Source organism: Pteropus medius, unplaced genomic scaffold (assembly GCF_902729225.1).
Source record: "Pteropus medius unplaced genomic scaffold, Ma_sr-lr_union100, whole genome shotgun sequence".
Lineage (NCBI taxonomy): Eukaryota > Metazoa > Chordata > Mammalia > Chiroptera > Pteropodidae > Pteropus > Pteropus medius.
Window position 1 is genome coordinate 25,888,114 of NW_024354500.1, and position 21,367 is coordinate 25,909,480.

At 38.2% G+C, this 21,367-nt stretch overlaps 1 protein-coding gene across 1 annotated transcript in view; it reads right to left on the bottom strand.

The window, feature by feature from the left end:
• Positions 1–6,547, bottom strand: part of PHF3 (PHD finger protein 3) — a 68,964-nt gene extending 62,417 nt beyond the window's left edge. The window contains 1 exon segment of the mRNA XM_039853173.1: positions 6,415–6,547. The gene's annotated coding sequence lies outside the window, so the exon portion shown is untranslated.
• Positions 6,548–21,367: the final 14,820 nt, after the last annotated feature.

Consider the following 21,367-nt stretch of genomic DNA (forward strand, 5'->3'; position numbering starts at 1 on the left):
TCTTTAGTTCTGATAAAGGCACTAGCATTACATCTGAATAAATAATCAGCGAAAGTGGATAAAGGATATATAGGAACTCTGTACTATGTAACTTTTCTATAAATCTAAAACTATTCCAAAATAAAGTATTTTTTTAAAAATGAACCCTAATATAAAATACAATGATCTGAGATAACTAGTAATGAAAACAGAAAAAGCTAATCAGATTTAATTAAGAAGAAAAATTGAGTTGATTCAGAATCTCTGCTCGATTTAAACAAATTCCTATTTCTTACATTGAAATTTTGCTTAAATGCTTCCTTACACTTGAAGTTATAAATTTAAAAAGCAAAACAAAAATTTATCTAGGGTGTATTTTAACTGGCTAATGACATGTATCTCTCCAATTAAATCAATACTAATAAACTAGGAGTACATATATGCTAAAATTGGAAATTATTTCTGGGTTCACAAGTCTCATTTCATACTTACAAACAATAGAATGTATCCAGCTAAGTCAGAAAATCAGATAATCTGCTTAATTCAAAATTACTCATTTATTCATATATTTATTAAGCATCTACCATAAAGTATTATCATTGGGACCAGTGAAACAAACCAGTCTCAAACTCGAGGAACTCGCAATCCAAAACAGAGTACAGACATGTCAACAAATAGAACATGTAAACATCACAATAAAATAAGAAAGTGTCATACTGAAGGGCTGCAGATAGTATCACAGAGGAAGGTGAAAATCATGAGGCCAAGAAAGGCTAAACAGTTGATGGAGTAAGCTGGATCCTAAAAGTCTGCAGGGAACAGCATGTGCTAATTATTAATGGCAAAGTTTGATCCTAATGGACCATTTAGATATACTCAGAGTACAATTAAAAGCAGGTATTAGTACTAACATTCTGAATAAAATTTAATCTGAGTCTGAAGATAATTCCCACTTTAAAATGTTTGTTTCATCCGAACCCTCAGAAAATTATACTGCAGCCAAATTTAGTTTACACTGATAAAACTAGCATACAGTTTCATGTAGGCAAAAATGCAAAAAAAAAAGATTTAGAAAGCACCAACAATGAAAAAATTACACTTCTATAAAGATCTCTTTTAAATTAAGAGTACATTTAAATTGAGCAGCTCAACTTTTCAAAACATCTTCAAAATAAAACTGTATTTTATAATATTATTTCCTTCAAAATAGTACATTTAAGCCTAAAACTAAATCACTAAAGCTGTTAAAGGCCCTATTAGGTTATCCTATGATTAAACTGTCTCATATAGTCTATATTCTTGTGGGGGGGCGGGGATTTGGGGGAGTGGACAAATATGTATTAGGAGATTATAAAATTAAGAAAAACTAAACAGTGATAATGATGGGGAGATGAGGAGGGCATTCTGTGCATGATGGAAAATGAAAGCCTTGCTAATAGGGCAACATGTAAGCTGTAACTTGAAATGAAGTGATCCATGTATAAATGAGGAAGAGCAACCCAGGCAAAGATCTAAATGCAAAAGCCCTGGGAATGGAACAACAATTTGGTGGCTTCCAGCTCCTACATCATAGTTTAAAATTTAGCCATCAATTAATCAGGCATGCTTACAAGGAACAAATTTATAACAGGTAGTAGTAATAGTAGTAGAAGTAGTAGTCGTAGTTGTAGTAGTAGTAGTAGTGGTGGTAATGGTGGTGGCGGCGGCGGCGGCTGCGGCGGTGGTGGTGGTGGTGGTAGTAAAAGTACCACCACTACCAATGATGATAAAACGTAAAACTTAATGTTCTCTAATTTCATGCCGCTCACTATTCTACACGCTTTATAACAGTAGTTTTCAGTCAGAAGTGATTATGCCCCTCCAGAACGCATTTGGCCATGTATGGAGACATTTTTCATCATCACAATTAGAGGGCATGCTACTGACATCTAGTAAATATACCTCAATGCACTAAGGAAGCTCCATAACAAAGAATTATCCAGACAAAAAATAGTGCTGAAATTAAGAAACTCTGCTCTATATTTATTAATGTAATCCTTGCAACAATGCTATAGCCCCAATAATATGAAAAAATGAAATTAGGATCAGAGATTGAATTACTTGATATAGTAAGTGGTGAAGATGAAATGTGAACACAGAAATTTCATTCAAGAGTCAGTGCACTTACCACTACCCTATATTATCTCTTTATAAAGTTAAATTCAATGAATGTTTATTACATGCCAGGCACTGTGCTAAACTTAAATGCTTAATGTCATTTAATCTTCACAACCACACAATTAAGCAGGTACTACTGTCAATTTATGAGAATGTGGCCGAAGCTTAGCAACCCAGTATTACTAAATAAATAAGTGACAGAGCTCGGACTCGAATCCACTCTGACGAAAAGGTCAAGTTCTTAACCATGATATGACAATATTTAAGATGAATAATAGGTTATCCTTCCAAGATAGAGTCAAGGAAAATCACTAAATAGTAAAGCCATGTAGTTATGACACAAGTCTACAAAGCAATGCAACCTAATTACCTGCTCTACACACCCATTTTAAATTCTGGTCCAGTTTCATTGTTTAGAACCTACTGACAAGACTTCATAAGAAAAAGCAAAAATCATAACTTCTTTTCTGAATTTATCAAGTAAAAAGAACATATATAAGAATCCAAGGTGTTGGTATTACTAAGACCAAAGCAGACCTAAGAACCTAGAAAAAGAACTGTAAAGTACAAGTTGAAAATGGCAAAAGCAGAATTATACTAGCCAACAACAGTAAGAAAAAGTTAACTTCAAAGTTTATAACTATATCCTATTGCCATTATGAGAAGCATTAGCAGTTTAGACCAACCACAGAAATAGTGGAAGTAGCTCATCATTAAAACTATGGCCTAGGTAGTAAGTAACAGCCCAAGCTAACATGTATTTAGCATGTACTATATGCCAGGCCCTATAGTAAGTGTATTGTGTGCATTATCTCATTAGTTCCTCACAACAACCCTGTGAGGTAGGTGCAATTATTATTTCTACTTTACAAATGAGCAAACCAACTCCCAGACTATTATTTAATGTGCCTAAGGTCATATACCCAGTATACCCAAATCAGAACCCAGGCACTGATTACTGAGTGTACTTTTATACTACTATACTTTCTTTATGCACTCTACTTGCATAACACATATTAATTTTTATATTCTTAATATACCATTAATCTTTTAAAAACACTGGAAACAAAGTGGCATACCCTTCTTTCAAAATAAATTAGGAAATACCCACTTAGCCACTCCCTACACATAAAAAATGGCCATCCTCAATGTATGTAAACATCATTTTAGAAATTATCAGCTACAAACTTTTCATGTGGCCAGCTCACACAAATTATAAATGAATTAAAACTATTAAATTTAGCCTTTCTGTACAATCTACTATGCCATTTAAAACTAAAGTTAGAATGTGCCAAGAGATTAAAACTTCTGGATAATATTTTGAAGTTTTTACTTAACTATTTCTCTTCATTCCCTCTTCATTGTACAAATGATCATAAAAATTTAAATCCCTGACCATTAAATGATCTAAATTAAATACATAATGCATGGCAGTAACTGTCCAGTCTACACATTCAGCAATTTCTCACCAATGCCTTTTGCAGCTCTTGAAATATCCTCCACTTTTAAGTCTAATACAATGATTTAACATCCCAGTCTTTGAATCTTGTTTCTCTTCCTAGATTATGTTCCTGGGTCTCAAATATTTTGAATGAAATCAATACTCTCAATATTTTTCCCTCTGTAATCAAAGGGCAACAATTAAAGAATTTTTTTTTTACTATTATCAAAAATGGAACAGTATCATAAATGTGTAACAATTTGCCAAGCCGTTTTTGTAGTTAAAAAAGATATCTTCACTTTTGAAAAGATACTCCAGGATTCTGAGGGTGCTCCAAGAAGAAATGAGAGAAACAGTGCCCAAAGAAAGAAATCCAGCAGCCACATGTCAGATAGAATTCTTGAAATGCAGATGAATGAAAATATTAAGAAATCAGCACTCCAGGAACCTTGAACTCCCTGACACTGTATAGTGAAGTAGTTATGAGTTATCCCCAAACCTAAGATGCCAATAAATAAAACTCTATCTCATATAAATAAATAGAAAAGATCTTATCTCCAGACAAATATTATGTAAAAAGAATTTGAGAAATCTTGCTAAAGAAAAAAAAAAGTGCATATTTAAGAAAGCAAAATGTACCAAAAACACAAACACTATATTATCACGTCAAGGAAGATAACCATTATCTATATTTAGTCCTCCCCCTATCCCCCAACAAAACTCTGCATAATTTACATTCACCAGCTTTTTCCTTTTCTTTTTTAAATTTTTTTAATGGTGACTGGTTAATGAAATCCAGTAGTTTTTCAAGTATAATCCATCCTACTTAAAAATCTGAACTCTTAAAGATAATTTTGCATTAATCCATATTGTCACTTGTTGCCTTCCAACTTTAATAGTTTTATTAATAAGCTATTACATAAGTCAAGGATTAGCTACCTTTCCTGATTCCAATACTAAATACAAATTAAATTTTAGTAATGATTCTAAATGAGTAACATAAAAACAATTTCCTTTCAATTTTTCTATCTTAAAATTTGCATTTGACCAAAGCTATTTTTCACCTACATTTACACAGACCATTTCTCTTAGATTTGACGTCTCTGAATACGCAACAGGTGAGTGATATCACAGAATCAGCGAGATAAAGTTACCCGAGGTCTATCTCAACGGCAATGGAAGGCATAACTCATTCAGCGTGATAGGTAATGAAGTTCACTATCCTCCCAAAGGATGCAAAAGTAGTACAAGAAATTACATTCTCATGCTCTTCAATAATTGGACCTATAAAGCATGCAAAGAATGGGAAAACTGGTCCCATCACTAACTCATTTGTTACTCTTTTGACAAATCACCAACTGGTCCCATCACTAACTCATTTGTTACTCTTTTGACAAATCACCAGAACAGCTATCAGATAAAGCTTAAAATCTAAGGTTGGAATTCCGCACACTTAAAAAGCGGCCCCCTTCAGCTGAACAGAAGTCTTTCTGTTGCAAAGGAATCGACTGAACTGTGTGTGGCTTAATCAGAGCAAGGATAGCACAGTCTCCCTTAAATTCTGTTACTATCAAGGGGAAATGGAGTACTTAAAAACAGTAACAGTGATGATTATGATGACTGTGGTGGAGGGAAAAAATGCATTATCATAACATATGGCCAGTAAACAGAACAAATGGGGAGAAAAAATAATAAAGAAAAGATCTACGTGGCAATGAATGTTTCAAATTACTATTTTAAGTAATTATCGTTACACACCTTTTGTGCTCTGGAATGAAACTATAAATTCAAAAATAAAAGAATGATGTAAAGATTTCCCAGTTCTTTGGCTTATATCTCTTTCTTACCACAAAAACCCACCTACAAACATTTTTCACAATCAAAAAAATCAAAAGAATCAAACATTTTCACAATCAAAGAATCAAAAAATGGTAAATGAATGAGTGAGGCGTAGTAGTTTTGGAAGACCTCGAACAATCAGTTTGGAAAATGAAGACAAGTTCGATCTCCAAATAGTAACTAAACAGAACAATGTACTACTTAAGTACTCTCTTAGTTTACTGTATCTTTCCTTTTAGCTTAAAATAAGGTGGTAAAGTTCTCTAGGCAAAGCTAGATTACCTATGTTTCATTTTAAATTATTTCTTTACGTAATGGAAGATTAGGTCCAGGTAGATATTAAAGCGTTGTTGCCACTTATATTAATGACTATCTATGATCGAATTCTGAGAATCGTTCCTGAATAGCACCCAAAATCACACACTCAAATTACCTCGAATCACAAGTCTCTAGGAAATGGCATTTAAAAACCACAGAATGGGAAAGGGCCATTGGAACTGCCAATACATTGCTTTGGGGGAAGAATGGACACTGGACTGTGCGCGGTACCAACATTCATTCTCTCCCTTTCTCCCTCCTCCCCGCCCCCTCTCTGTGTCAGGTGATCGGTTATTTAGCACCATTAACACGCACGTATCGACAAGTGGTTCAGTAAATTACACGTATTATCAGAAGGCCAGATTCTAGCCTCCTTTCAAACTAAGCAAAAGGCGTCGACAGTTTGGGTCCCGAGCACAAAAGCGCGCGGTAGGAGAAGGATGGATGGAGCACCAACTCCCCCTCTCCAAAAGCGGGAACCAGACTCAACCTCTCAGTGACGGCCAGTCCCGGCTTCCAGGACCCAAGGCCCCAAAGCTCGATGCCAAAGCTCCCTGGGAGGCAAGACGCCCGAAGGGCCGGGCCGGGGGCCTGCGGGCCGGGCCCTCCAGGAAGCGCCCGCCATGCCTCCCAGCCTGCGCGCCCGCGCGGCGGCGGCGGCGGCGGTGGGGCACACTCACCCCCGAGGGCCCGGGAGCAGGACGGGGAGGCCGCGGTCCTGACCCTCCGGCTGGCGACCTCGCCGCCGTGGCTCCCTCCCCAGCCCACAGTCCAAACGGTCCCGGGCGGCAGAGGCGCGGCCCGGACAGGCCGGGGACGTTGCGCAAGAGACTAGAAAGGAGATTTCGCCGCCGCGCGGGAGAACGGCGCGGAGTGTCCGCCACGGGAGGGGCGGGGAGGCCCGCCGAGGCGCCGTGTGTGTGGAAAGGGATGGGGGAGGGGAAAATTGCCCGTCTCCCTGGCCGCGGCCAGAGCCGCAACTCACCCAGCTCCGCCAGACGAGCGCTACCACTGGCAGCAAGAGGAAGATGGTGGCCGCTGCTGCCGCCGCCGCCGCCGCCGCCGCGGAGGAGGAGGAGGAGGAGGAGGAGGAGGAGGGGGCCCGGTGGGTACCGCGGAGAGGGGGTACGCGCAGGACGTCGGCGTCGCTGCCACAGCCTCTTTTCCTCACGGGGCCGAACGGCTGCTGCTGACTACACTGTCCTGGTTTCTGCGCCGCCCTTCTTTTCCTCGTTGCAGCCGCCGCCGCCCAAGGCCCGAGGGTCGCTCGCCTCGTGGGGACCGTGCGGCGGCGCGAGACCCTACAGCCATCGGCGTGCGGCGGCGGCGCGGGGGTAGAAGCGGGCCTGCGTCACGTGACCCCACTGTTTACCGTTCCGGGGCCGCGGCCTGCGCCGCCGTCGCGCCTGCGCATTGTGTCCTCCCCACCATTCCCCACCATTCCCCCCCCCCACACCCAACCCCCGCGCCGCGCCTCCGTGGGCCTCGGGGCAGCCTCGCTTCAGCGCTCTTCCGCACCATTCCCAATCTTCTGAGAACGCGGCACCGCCCGCAGGTTTCTCCTTTCACTTTACTGGGAGCCCAAAGGGGAAAGGCAAATAGATGGTCGCTTTTCTCTGTTATAATAAGCACTAAGTCTTCATAGTTAAGGTAAAATCGATGGTCATATCTGCTCCTCCAGATACTTTTCATCAATTGAGTGTGTGCTCAAGAATGGTAGAGGAGGGTGGAATAGTTAAGACCCTTGCCCAAGAAACTCTGCTGGCTCCGCACTGGAGCTTCATCATTAACCACCTACACTCTCTTGCCCCTGAAATAGCTGGTCTACTTCAGGACTCAAGAGCCTCCAAGAAACATTCCAGGCCTAAGCAATTCTCAAAAGTGTGGCCAGAGGATCCCCTGAGGGGTCCCCAAGACTTTTCAGAAGATCTTCAATTATTTTGCAGTTATGTATTTATAAGGCCAAATTTTCTTCATCTTCAACCAAACCAATATATAGCAACCGATCAAATGCAGAAGCAGACATGAGAATTAAGCCATCTTCCATTAATACAGACATTGAAGAAATTTGCAAAAATTTAAAACGACGTCACTTCATTAAATTTTGTTGGGAAAATGTATTTTTCATAATAAATATTTGTGATAAAATGAATTTTGTTATAAATTTTTTTGTTATTCTTAGGTTTAATTTCTAACAGGTTAAATATAACTAATCCATATAAACAAAAGCTCTTGGAAGTCCCTCGGTAATTTTTAAGAGTATATAATGGTCCTGAGACTAAAGAGTTGAAAAACTGCTGGTCTAGGTTATGAGCTTCCAACAGCAGCTTGGACTGACTCTTATCTCAGCTCTTAATAAGCACTGTGATGTAATAGTCGTTAGTCATCACCCTGACCAAAATGAGCTTCTCAAGGACAGGAATTATGTCTGCTATCTGCAAGAACCATGACAGTACCCACTAAAGAATGATAACCAGCACCTGCTGTGCTCTTCTAAAACCTTCATTTGTTGATTTAAGCCACAGGCCAACCACAGGCCACATTTTAAGATTTGTGCAGGGTAGAGTAATAGCTCACAGGCATGTTGTGAAGATCTCTTCTGTACTCTTTCCAGTATTCTGGTATTTCAAGCACTCCCAATACCAAATGCTCTTCCACCAAGGAGTTTTAGACTGTCCTAATTCTACTGGAACCCTAGAATTCCATTGCCAACCTTGACTCATCAATCCCTCAAAACTTTGTTTTACAATCTTTTTTTTTATGTTTTTTAAAAAAGGGAAATAGACATGAGTAATTGTAAATGTTTTTCACTTGGAATGTCTGAGATAAATTGCAAAAATAAATCTAATTTTATCTTTACTCTTCTGGACCTCAATGTGAAATTGGAAAAGGGCATTAAGGAAGAATAGTATTATTATAAACAAAATCCAACCCCAAAGGAATTCAGTAGAATAGAGCTAGAATGGAAAACTGTTAGATGGAAAATACCCTTAGACAAGCTGGGGAAAAAATTACCTTGTTAGAGAAATTTTAGTAAATTTGTGAAAAATAAAAAATGTAGGTTTAAAAATGTAGGAACCATAAGCCTGTCATATTTACAAAACAAAGATTTCTAATCCTGAAAAAGCCAACGAGCTTGCCGCAAATCATGTTTGGATTCTATTATTTTGAACCAGCCAAGCACCCAAATTCACATTTGTCCATTAACAATCTTCGCTTTTTGCTTCCAGATGTAAACACAAGCTGTCTTTTACCCAATCCTTAGGTTACTAAAAGAACCAGCAATATAACACTGAGAATGGTTCTAACTGCATGTAGGACACTTTTAGTTAAAAGACTTTTGGGAAAATTAGATTGTATTGGTAACACTGAAAATTCCAAATTAACTCAGAAAAAATAAATTTGGTAGAAAACAAGACAACTAATAGTGCTGAAACTAACATATTCATAATTGCCTAAAAAATTATGAAAGAATAAAAACTGACAAAATTTGGATCTTGCAAACTTACCCAGGAAAAATGAGGCTGGAGTAGAGTAAGCCATATAAGACAGCTCGCAATGATGCAGGACAGGGCAAATTACGCTGGGTAGGGGGAACTCAAGCCCTGCACCAAGAGTTCTATGCTGAGTGCAAGAAAGAATTCAAATGCACGCCAGGGTTAGAGTCAAAGGAAATTTTATTAGGGAAGGGTAAAAGCAAAGACAAGAAAAAAAATTCACGTCAGGGAATCCAGTTTATATATCATTCTTAGTTTCTGTGAATAACAGCTTAAAGACTTCGTTTACCCATTTTCCTTTGATATGGGCATACTATGAGAAAGGATAAGCGTATGTAGTGTGAAAAGGTACAAATATATAGCGTGAAAGGCCTGCTGGCAATTCCCAGCCTTTGATCCATAGGTACTCCATGATTTTAGCCATAGGAAATGAATGATTTTATTTTGTGTAGGGCACCACTTAAAGACTCTGTTTTCCATTCATGTTGTAGAGAAGTGGTTTGTTAAAAATCCCAGCAGAAATCTTCCTTTGTTCTATAGGTTGCCTCATGGTCTGGCTGCAGGGTTGATCAGCATATTGCAGTCTCCGAATATAGCTTGATTTAACATTTGGTTCTCTTGCCTCCTCCCTACATTAACAATGCAGATACAAAAGTTAATTTCAATATGAAAAATGTGTGCCATCACTGAAATATTGGTCCTGACAGTATCAATTGTCAAAAAATGGGGGGCGGGGAATGAAAGTTAACTTCAGCGAACAGAAAAATCAATAAAAATAATAATTTTTAATGGGTTTTTCTCCAGAAAATATTTTCTGTACACACAGATACACTTTCATGTGAGTTTAGGATGGATGTAAATGTTTTTTTATTCTTAAACATGCGATCAAAACACTGGGGTCAAAATATTTTGAACTTATTTTACTAAGATCATCATGGAACTTTGAGGCTTAATTCAGAAAACTTTGTTCCTCATGTCAGCTTGCTTCCTTCCCACACATTTCTTTACCTGCTTTCTCCCAAAAGATGGCTCCCAGCCACTCAAGCTTTCAGAGGAAAACAATGGGTGAAAAGGAAATGCATGCCCCATCCCAGGGTGAATAATTTGCACTGCATACCAGAGTTCAGGGGAGCCTACAGAGGCTGAGACAAACAAGGCCAAATAATCAAATAAAACTTGTTCATCCACCAAGACTGTACAAGGCATGAAATCACCTTTGCAGAGTTCAACAATTCTGAGGTACAGGGAAGGAGCAAAGTGAGACCTGAGGCACCATTTTTCGAACCAATTCTATAATTACCTATCCACATGACCTACCTCCCTTAACCCTTTTGCGTTACTCTCCCTGCCAACCCACAACTATTTATACCTTTATTTATCCTTTGTATTAAAGACCCCAATAGGTTTCAGAAATAAAGGTATTGTTCCTGGCCTTAAGAAACTCAGAATAGTGAGAAAGATAAGCCATTGGACAATTACAAGGCAAATGCTTTGACAGCAATTGGTACACAGAACATGTATATCATATATATACATGTATATACAAGGCAAATGCTTTGACAGCAATTGGTAAATGCTTTGACAGCAATTGGTACACAGAACATGTATATCATGCTTTTACCTGACCTGAAGTGGGAAGAGGGCATTTCTGACGGAGGGGATGCCTTCAAGAGCAAGAAAATACCAGAGAACCAGGTGTGTTTCAGGAACTACAAATGATTCATAACCTGGTTCAATATATTGCATCTATTAAAAATATATTTTTTTTAACAAAGAAAGTGTTTATAATAATCTTCCTCATTGACAATGTTTCTGTGGTTCCCTAAATCTTTCTAAGATTCCCTAAAATAAAAAGAATAAAATCCGAATTTCTTAATATGGCCATCAAGACCTTTTAGGATTGGTCCTTGCTCAACTCTTCAGCCTCTTATCTCCCTATTCCCTGATTTTGTAATTTATGATACAGCAACATCTAACTTCTTACTGTGTCCTACACCTATCCATATTGTCTCTTAACCTAAAGTCTTTGTTCATCTGTTACTCCTGACCAATGTCTTCCTCCCAACTGACCCTAAACACCACCACAATCCTTCCCATCACTTTATCTGGATTGTTCCTGCATCCTTTAAAGATGCAGGTCAATGATAACTGTCCAAATCCATCACACCTCATGGTGCAACATTAGAAGCATCCCCACTCAAGCTCAGGATGAGCTAGCCCACTACTATGACCGCCATTATCCTATATTAGCCAATACGTACAAGCGAGGTAAGAAATAATACATATAGAAGCAGAAATATAATGACTATTATTTGCATATGAGACGTGCCTACCAAAGAAAATCAACTAAACAACTACTAGCATTAAGAAGTTGCCTGCGTATGAGGTCATTTTTTTTTAATTAATTAAAAAAAAAAAACAAAAAACCTTTCCTATAAACAGCAAATGCCAATTACAATACAGTTGGAATAATAAGTTCCAAAAAACATATAGACTACATAAACTATCTATTACTCTATCCTTCTAGGTTTTGTCTGACTGGTCGAATCATCAAATCTCTCATGGGACAGATTATTGAGAGAAAATAACTCAATTTAATTACATACACATGTATAGGAACCCCACATATATGAGAGAGTAAGAGACCTTACATACATGAGAGATTCAGAGATAGGAAGTTAAAATGAGGTGTATATGGCATTCTGAGCTCACAGTGAGGTAAAGCACCTTGGGGCTTCAGAGGGGGAAAAAAGTCATTCACAGGATGATAAGAGTAGGTGTTGAAGAATAGATGTTCGGTAAATTATAAATTTGCCCTGCCCTATAGATAGATCATAAACAATTATTTCTGCTGATAACTTTTATTATGGGCAAGGCCCCAAATTTAAATTTTTTAAGGAAGAGGTGAAAGATTCTTATAAGCCCACAGGGTCTCATTGCTTTTAGCTCGAAATAATTCACATGCCAAAGTGGCACATTTTGGGAAGGCTTGTTCTGAACCCCTTCACTAACAAGAAAAAAAAAGTGCATTTTTCATGTATACAGGAAAAGAAAAACTGTACTTAAAAGGAATCTTGAAACAGAATAGCCAAAACAAACTTGAAAAAGAAAAAGAAAATTAGAAGGCACACACTTCTGAATTTTAAAACTTACTATAAAGCGACTGTAATCAATATAGTGCGATACTGACATAAAGATAGACAATTTAATTAGTGGAACAGAATTGAGGATCCAGAAATAAACCCATGTGTCATGGTCAACTGATTTTGAACAAAGATCTCAGTATTATTCACTGGGAAAAAAAATTGTCTTTTCAACAAATGGTACTTGAACAACTGGATAGAAACACATGCAAAAGAATGAAATTGGACCCTTACCTCAAACTATATATAAAAATTAACTCAAAATGGATCAAAGACTTAATTGTGAGAGCTAAAATTATAAAACCCTTAGAAGAAACTTTGACAAATCCTCATGACCTCAGATTCGGCAAAGGATTCCTAGATCTAACACCAAAAGGAAAAAAATTGATAAATTAGATATCATCAAAATTAAAAACATTTGTGCTTCAAAGGGCACTATCCAGAAAGTGAAAAGACAACTCAGAGAATGGGAGAAAATATTTGCAATCATATATTTGATGAGGGACTTGTATCCAGAATATATAAAGAATCCATACAACTCAACAATAAAAGATAAATAATTTTAAATGGGCAAAGAATACACACACACACACACACACACACACACACACACAAATATGCAGTAAACACCTGAAAAGATGCTCAACATTAATCATTAAGGAAATTAAAATTAAAACCACAGTAGATTTTACTTCACACTCAGTAAGATGTCTATAATCAAAAATTATTGGTGAGGATTTGGAAAATCACAACACTCATAGACTGTTGGTGCAAATATAAAAAGAAAAAGTCTGGCTGTTGCTCAAACTGTTAAACATCAAATTATCATATGACCCAGTAGTTTTATTCCTAGGTATATACTAAGAGATATGAAATCATATGTCCATGCAAAACCTTGTACTTGAATGTTCGTAGCAGCATTTTTCATAATAGCAAAAGGTAGAAGCAAAGTAAATGTACATCAAGTGATGAATAAATAAGCAAAAGAATTTCCAGATATATTCAAGACTCAAGAAGAAAACAAGTGTTTAATAAATGTATCAAAATATCATCAACTTCATGTCAAATATCATTTGGCAGATAGGTAAAATCTAAAAAATGTCACCTGGTATCGATGAGGGCATGGATAAACTGTCGTATACTGAATACAGAATGCAACTTTATAATTTTCTAGTGAGATATTTGGCAAGTGTATCAAAAGCCTTTAAATATACACACTTTTGGATGCAGAATTTCCACTTTTAGGACTGTATTTAAAGAAATAATAAGAAAGAAAGCTAAAGGTTTTATGTGCAAGGACACTTATAATACCATAAAATTGAAAACAACCTACAGGTCCTATAATTGCATTAGTATAAACCTTACAGACTTGTTCTACTTGCACACGTATTCTGTCTACATCATATATTTTTAAACTTTTAATCCTATGATGCTGGAATTCAACTTTCAGAAATTTAAGAAAATAAAAGGTTGACATCAAAATTTAAACTAAACTACAGGACAACCATTGTTTGGAGTCATCTGAATTCTAGCTGAAAAGAAGTTCTACAAAGAGGACAAACATAAGAGGCCACCTTGAGATTGGTAGGAGCGGAGATGCCAAACAGGCTAGTCCCATACCCACATGTGGAGGTTGAGAACTAGGAGGGATATCTCTGCTACAGAGATTCCTCCAGAGGAGCGAGGGGTCTTGGCCCCACATCAGGCTCCCTAGCTCAGGGGCCCAGTACCAAGAAGAGAAGTTCTCTCAACTTCTGGCTGTGAAAGCCAGTGGAGACGGTGGCTAAGTGAAATGCAAGGTGGCTGGAGTTGCAGATATTTCTCTTAAGGGGCTGTGCACAAATTTGGTCTCTGAGGGACTCACTTGCTATAAGCTCCAGTACTGGGGCAGCAGCTTGAAAAGGCACCAAGGTCATTAGGGGAGGAATTGAATTGTCTGGCTTCAGGGGAAGGCCTGGGGGGTACAGCTTCTTCAAACAAAAGTACTGCAGAGTCCATGGTTTCTTTGTTGAGTGAAAGCTCAATATTCAGACACAGGGGGCCACCATATCTGAGTCTCCATCAACCTCAATAACACTGGTCTGGTGACTAGTCCCCTGCTCTGGTGACTCCCTGAGACCCCATCCCACCCAACTTATGGGCCCACCTGAGCCCCTTCCAATAGCTTTTCCATACATGTAGCTTGCCTTGACTTATGCTGTGGACTTTCCTAAAACCTCTCAAAGATTCACAAAACTCAAACAAGCACCATTTGGCCTCAGCATGCCCCATACCTCTTGCAAAGCAGCCCCAAGCCCTGCACCGCTGGCAGCTAACCTTGGCTTGTGGCTTGGCTTCTTGAGGCATTCTCAAGCCCAGCACAGGTAGTGGTCATCTGCGGATTGCTTGGTGACTCTTGACAGGTGGCCCCAGGCAGGGCACAGGCTGTGGATGAATTTTGACTGCGGCAGGGTCCCTCACAGGATACCTGGTGGCTGGCTTTCAAAAGAGCCAGAGTACCACCCGAGGCTGCATCCAAAGATGACACTCACAGGGTAGGCTGAGCAGGCATCAAAGCCTGTCACTGGCCAGTCCTCACAACCAATCAGCCTGAGGGTTAATCCCTCCCATCGATGTGCAAACAGAACCAAGGCTCAACAACAACAGGAACACACTCAAATCATGCAAGGAACACACCTGGAGCATCCAGATCAGGTGACCAGGGAGACTGTGCCATTAGACCCACAGAACACCTACTAGATAGGACCACTCTACTGAGATACATAGCAGCTCTACCTAATACATAGAAACAAACACAGAGAGGAAGCCAAATTGGGGAAACAAAGAAACATGTCCTAAATGAAAGAACAGAACAAAGCTCCAGAAAAAGAACTAAACAAAATGAAGACAAGCAATCTACCAGGTGCAGACTTCAAAACACTGGTTATATACATGTTCAATGAACTTAAGGGAAGAGGAGGTAAAATCAGTGAGAACTTTAATGAAGAGATAGAAAACATAAAAATGAAAATATAATATTTTTTATAAAAAAGAACCAGTCAGAAATGAAGAATACAATAACTGAAATTAGGAATACATTATAACCATAGATTAGACAAAGCAGAGGATTGAATCAGTGATTTAGAAGATAAAGTAGCAGAAAACATTCAATCAGAACAGCAACAACAACAACAACAAAAATCCAAAAAGATGAGGATAATTTAAGAAGCCTCTGGGACGATATCAAGTGTATCAACATTCACATCATAGGATACCAGAAAGAGAAGAGAGAGAGCAAGGTGTTGAAGACCTACTTGAAGAAATAATGAAAAACATCCCAACCTTCCCTCTAAAATCAGGAGCAAGGCAAGGCTGTCCATTATAGCCATTGTTATTCAATAAAACATTGGAGGTCCTAGCAAATGCAATCAGATAAGATAAAGATATAAAAGGCACCCTGACGGGAAATGAAGAAGTCAAACTGTCACTATTTGTGGATGACATGATTCTCTACATAGAAAATCCTAAAGACTCTACAAGAATTCTACTAGAAACAATAAGCAAATACAGTAAAGTCTCTGGATACAAAATCAATATTAAAAAATCCATAGCATTCCTATGCTCTAATAATGAAGCATCAGAAAAAGAAGTGGAAAAAAAATAACTCCTTTGCAATTGCAACAAAAAGAATAAAATACCTAGGAATAAATTTAACAAAACAAGCGAAGGACCTATATAATGAAAACTATAAGACCCTATTAAAAGAAATCAAAGGAGATACAAAGAAATGGAAAGATATTCCATGTTCTTAGATTGGAAGAATCAACATAGTTAAAATGACCTTATTACCTAAAGCAATATACAGATTTAATACAATCCTCATCAAAATCTCATTGGCATTTTTTAAAGAAATAGAACAAAAAGTCATCAGATTTGTATGGAAACACAAAAGACCCCGAATTTCCAAAGCCATCCTGAGAAAAAAGAACGAGGCTGGAGGCATCACTCTGCTCGACTTCAAATTGTACTACAAAGCGACAGTAATCAAAATGGTATAGTAATGGCAGCAAAACAGACACATGGACCACTGGAACAGAATCAAGAGTCCAGAAGTAAACCCATACTTATGTGGGCAAATAATTTTCAATAAAAAAGCCAAAAACATAGTGGAGAAAGGAATGCCTCTTAATAAATAGTGCTGGGAAAACTGGAAAGCCACCTGCAAAAGAATGAAACTAGACTGTTGTCTATCACCGCACACCAAAATTAACTGAATATAAGACCTGAAACAATAAAATGCATAGAAGAAAACATAGGAACTAAACTCAAGAACTGTGGACTTAAAGAGGATTTTATGAATTTGACCTCAAAAGCAAGAGAAGTAAAAGCTAAAACAAATGAATGGGACTACATCAAACTAAAAAGCTTCTGCTCAGCAAAAGAAACCGTCAACAAAGTAAAGAGATAACCATCCGAATGGGAAAATATATTTGCAAGCAACACCTCCGATAAGGGCCTAATATCCAAAATATACAAAGAATTCATACAACTCAATAACAACAACAAAAAAACAAATGATCCAATCAAAAAATGGGCAGAGGACCTGAACAGACACTTCTCCCCAGAGGACATACAAATGGCCAACAAATATATGAAAAGATGATCAATGTCGCTAGCTATTAGGGAAATGCAAATCAAAACCACAATGAGATACCATCTCACACCTGTTAGAATAGCTATGATCAACAGGACAAGTAATTACAAATGTTAGAGAGGATGCAGAGAAAAAAGAACCCTTATACGTTGCTGGTGGGACTGCAAATTGGTACAGCCACTATGGAAAACAGTATGGAGGTTCCTCAAACTACTAAGAATTGATCTACCATATGATCCAGCAATCCCACTACTGGGTATTTACCCCAAAGACTTGAAAACTCATATCTGAAAAAATATTTGCTCACTGATGTTCATAGCAGCACTATTCACAGTGGCCAGGACATGGAAGCAACTGAAGTGTCCTATGATAGATGATTGGCTAAAGAAGCTGTGGCACATATATACAATGGAATATTACTCAGCCATAAGAAGAGATGAAATACTGCCATTTGCAACAGCATGGATAGACCTCAAGATAATCATGCTAAGCGAAATAAGCAAGACAGAAAAAGTTGAAAATCACATGATATCACTTACATGTGTGATATAAACCTAAAAGCAACAAATGAGCAAGACAAACAAACAGAGACTAATGGACATGGACTATAGACTAGTGGTTACCAGAGGACTATAGACTAGTGGTTACTAGTGGGATGGGAGAGGAGGAGGGAGGTAGACAGAGTAAAGGGGGTCAAATATAGGGGAGTAGGGAGAGGGTAAAGTGGATTAAGGGGATCAAATATATGGTAGCTGGAAGGAAACTGTACTTTGGGTCATAAGCACACAATAGAATAGACAGATGTCAAATGATAATGTACAACTGAAAATTATATAGTTGTATTAACCAATGGTACCCCAATAAACTTAATTAAAAAAAATTTTTAAAAGAAAATAAAAGTAAATACTCAAGAACACACACAAAAAGAACAAACCAAACAAACAAACGAACAAAATTAAAAAGTCTCTAACCTGGTGAAGGAAATAGACACACAAGTCCTCCAGGAAGTGCACAGTCTCAAACAGGATGAACCCAAAGAGGCCCACACCAAGATACTTTATAATTAAAATGTCAAAGGTTAAAGACAAAGAGAGCTCCCAAACAGTTGTCGGCTGATTTCTCAATAGAAACTTTGCAGACCAGAAGGGATTGGCAGGAAATATTCCAAATGATAAAAAGTAAGGAACTGCAACTAAGACTACTCTACCCAGCAAAGCTATCATTTAGAATCGCAGGACAGATAAAGAGCTTCCCAGACCAAAAAAAAAAAAAAAAGCTAAAGGAGTTCACCATCATCAAGTTAGTATTACAGGAAATGTTGGAGGACATCTTTAAGAAGCAGGAGAAAACAGCAAAAAACAGATCAAAGATACAATAAAATGGCAATAACTATATACCTATCAACAATTACTTTAAATGTAAATTGATTAAATGCTCCAATCAAATGATAGGGTGGCTGAATGGATAAGAAGACCCTTACATATGCTGCCTAATAGAACTTATTAGGCTGTTGTCTTTCCCTTTAGAATTTGAGCTCTTGGAGGACCAGGATGTCATTTCATTTCTGTGTCCTTAGCAAGTAAGCACATTGTCTGGCTTATTTGGTTAATGTTGCTCCACATAGCACCAACTTTTTTACAATGTTATTTGGTTCTGAAACATTTTTATTTAAAACTATGTATATTTAAAGGAGCCCATTACAGTAGTCATTGATATATTTTGTATTTATGTATGTTCTGAGTGCTACTGAACCCTCTAAGACACTGAAAGGTAACTCTGGGTAGACTGAGCTGTAAACTTTCAGTCCATGTGCATTAGCACAAATCATGCTGAATACCCTCTAGTGCATTGTAAGTTTTGCTGCTCTTTTCATAATTATGTTCTGCAAAAGGTGTGCTTTGCTTTGCTGGGATTTTTCTTCTGTAATTCATTTTAGGTTATTGAGAACAGTTTTTCACTCATTGTTTCTAACAAAGATATGCAATTCATAGTGATGGTTTTGCAACACAAGAAACTAAGGAATACTATAAAGCTTGATTTTAAAAAACAAGCTGATTTGTAGCTAACCTCCATGGAAACAGAAGAAAAAACAGTAGGTAATGACCACTAAAGAGATATGGAAGCAGAGATAACGCTATATAGCAGCTGTTTTGATAAGTGTTGTTATTAAGGAAAGCATAGAAATAGAGCAACAGCAGGAGGTAACAGAAGTCTGCTTAAAGAGAACGTGTGTGTTTATGAGTGTTTAGTTTGTTAGTTCGAGTGCTAACAATAAACTTTGGAGGCTTATTATACCTTACATAGGTATAAGGATACTCTCACCATTTCAGCAAGAGGGAAAAGCAGGTAAAACTAGAGTTAAAACCATTCATTTCTTGTGAGATAATGAGGAAGTTCTTTCTTAATGACTGGGAGTAAGCAAATAAGGTATATGGGAATATTTGAGGAGAGAGAAGAAGAAGTGAAGTTGACGTCTATAAGAGTGGAAAAGCAAGCTCACCAAGGAAAATGGAGGCAACATTTGGGTAGTGTTGGGTGCCTCTTTATGGTTTGTGTTGATGAAATGAAGTCAGTTAGCCTGGTTGCTTGATTTCCCCCAGCAACAGTCCACTGATCAGTCAGAGGTATTGAGAATGTGGATAGTTGAATTCAAGTAGAGTTGAGATTTTGCCAGACAAGTGCAGTGGAAGAAAAGAGAAGCAATAAGTTGAAGATAATTTTCAGAGAACAATAATAGTGATGGAACTTGGAGTATAAACTGAGTAACACAAGAGGTAAAGACAATAAAGAGATGATAGATAATGAGAAGGTGGTGGGGTTAAATTGTTTGGCATCTGAACGAAGTAGAAAAATTTTAAAACTGTGGAGAGTAAAGCAAGTATGGTGGGAGGCCTGGCTGGTGACTAGATTGTAGGATTTCTGAAATCAAGACTATTGGAGGTAATATAATACCAGGTGATGGCAAGTTCTCAGATATGACTATGGGAGTGACTGAGGTGAAGTGGAGATGAGTGTCAAGGATCTGAGAGATCTGTTGTTAAATGGGAAAATTGACATCACTTGAGCATGATGGTAGACCAAGAATGCAGAAGAAGGCTGAGCTAGAAGCTAAAATCATCATGGTTGGAGTGGAGGGACTAGGAAGAGGTAGAGGATGACAGTGAGGAGGGGTACAGAGTGGTGAATTTGAAGAGCAAGAATTTCAAAGGAGCAGTTTAAAAATTTTTTCTTTTAGGAGGAAGAGAGATAAGTGGTCTAGAATTAGCTGCAAAGGAGAAATGTAAAGCCTAGGTAAGACGGGTGTGAAAAATATCTAGTCTCTACTTGAGAGCACTGCAGAGCAAATAAGGTCCTCTAGGGAACAACCAGATTTCAGTTAAGTCAAGGAGATGAATGTCATCTGCTGAGAGGCAGTTAAATATAACTTGTGACTGGTTAAATACTCATCTCCCAGCTTCAAGAGTAGCTATTTGTATTCTGAGCACATAGAGAAACAGATTAAGATAAAAGCAAGTTCTACACTGTCTTCACTTAGTCCCAGGCACAATGGGAAGGCAAAAGGGTAGATCTCTAGCCCAAAGGCGTGGGAAGAGTTTCAGGTCTCCCTCTCCCCAAAGGCAGAAGATAACCAAATGGGTGGCTGGTATCCTTGAAACTTACAGTTTCCCATGATGCACTCAGTCTGTGTCACCCAGTCCAGAGTTGGGGAAGCAACTTCAACAGGAAGCTCAGCAAGTTACAGCAATAGCAGAACCAGGTCCATTAGGCAAGTCTGTCTTGGAAAGAAGAGTTAAGGGACTTCTTTTTTATGGCTTTTCTCAAAAGTGATGGATCCCTAGCATTCCTGGGCTAGGTTGCCTACTCATAATTCTTTCAAAGTATATCACTCGAAGCTAGTAACTTGTTTATAATTTGTGTTTGAGTCAAACTATTGCTGAAGAAAAAAGTTATAAATTCTCATGTTCAGCTTAATATCTACGGAGAGAACCTTAAGAAAATGTAGCATTTTCTAGGAGGGCCCAGGCCCTTGGAGAAAAGTTCTCTCATGTAGTCCTATCAATAGAAGTATGTAGGCAACTTTGCTGATTACAAACTGGAAATCAGAGCACAAAATGGAAAGGCTAGATGGGAGGACCAGGGAAGAGGATTTCATCAGGCTGGAGGAAAGACTGGGAAGTAAGGGGACGAGACTGTGGTTATTTACTAATAACCAAGGAAGTCATGGAAGGAGAGTACTCTAGGGGAAGAAAAAGCTAATTCTAAGATTCTATGGTAGTAACAAATATGGGATGTTCTAGAAAAATAAAAGCTGAATTATAGAGTGTGAGACAGAAGGCTGAGAGATTGGCAAGAATCTGGT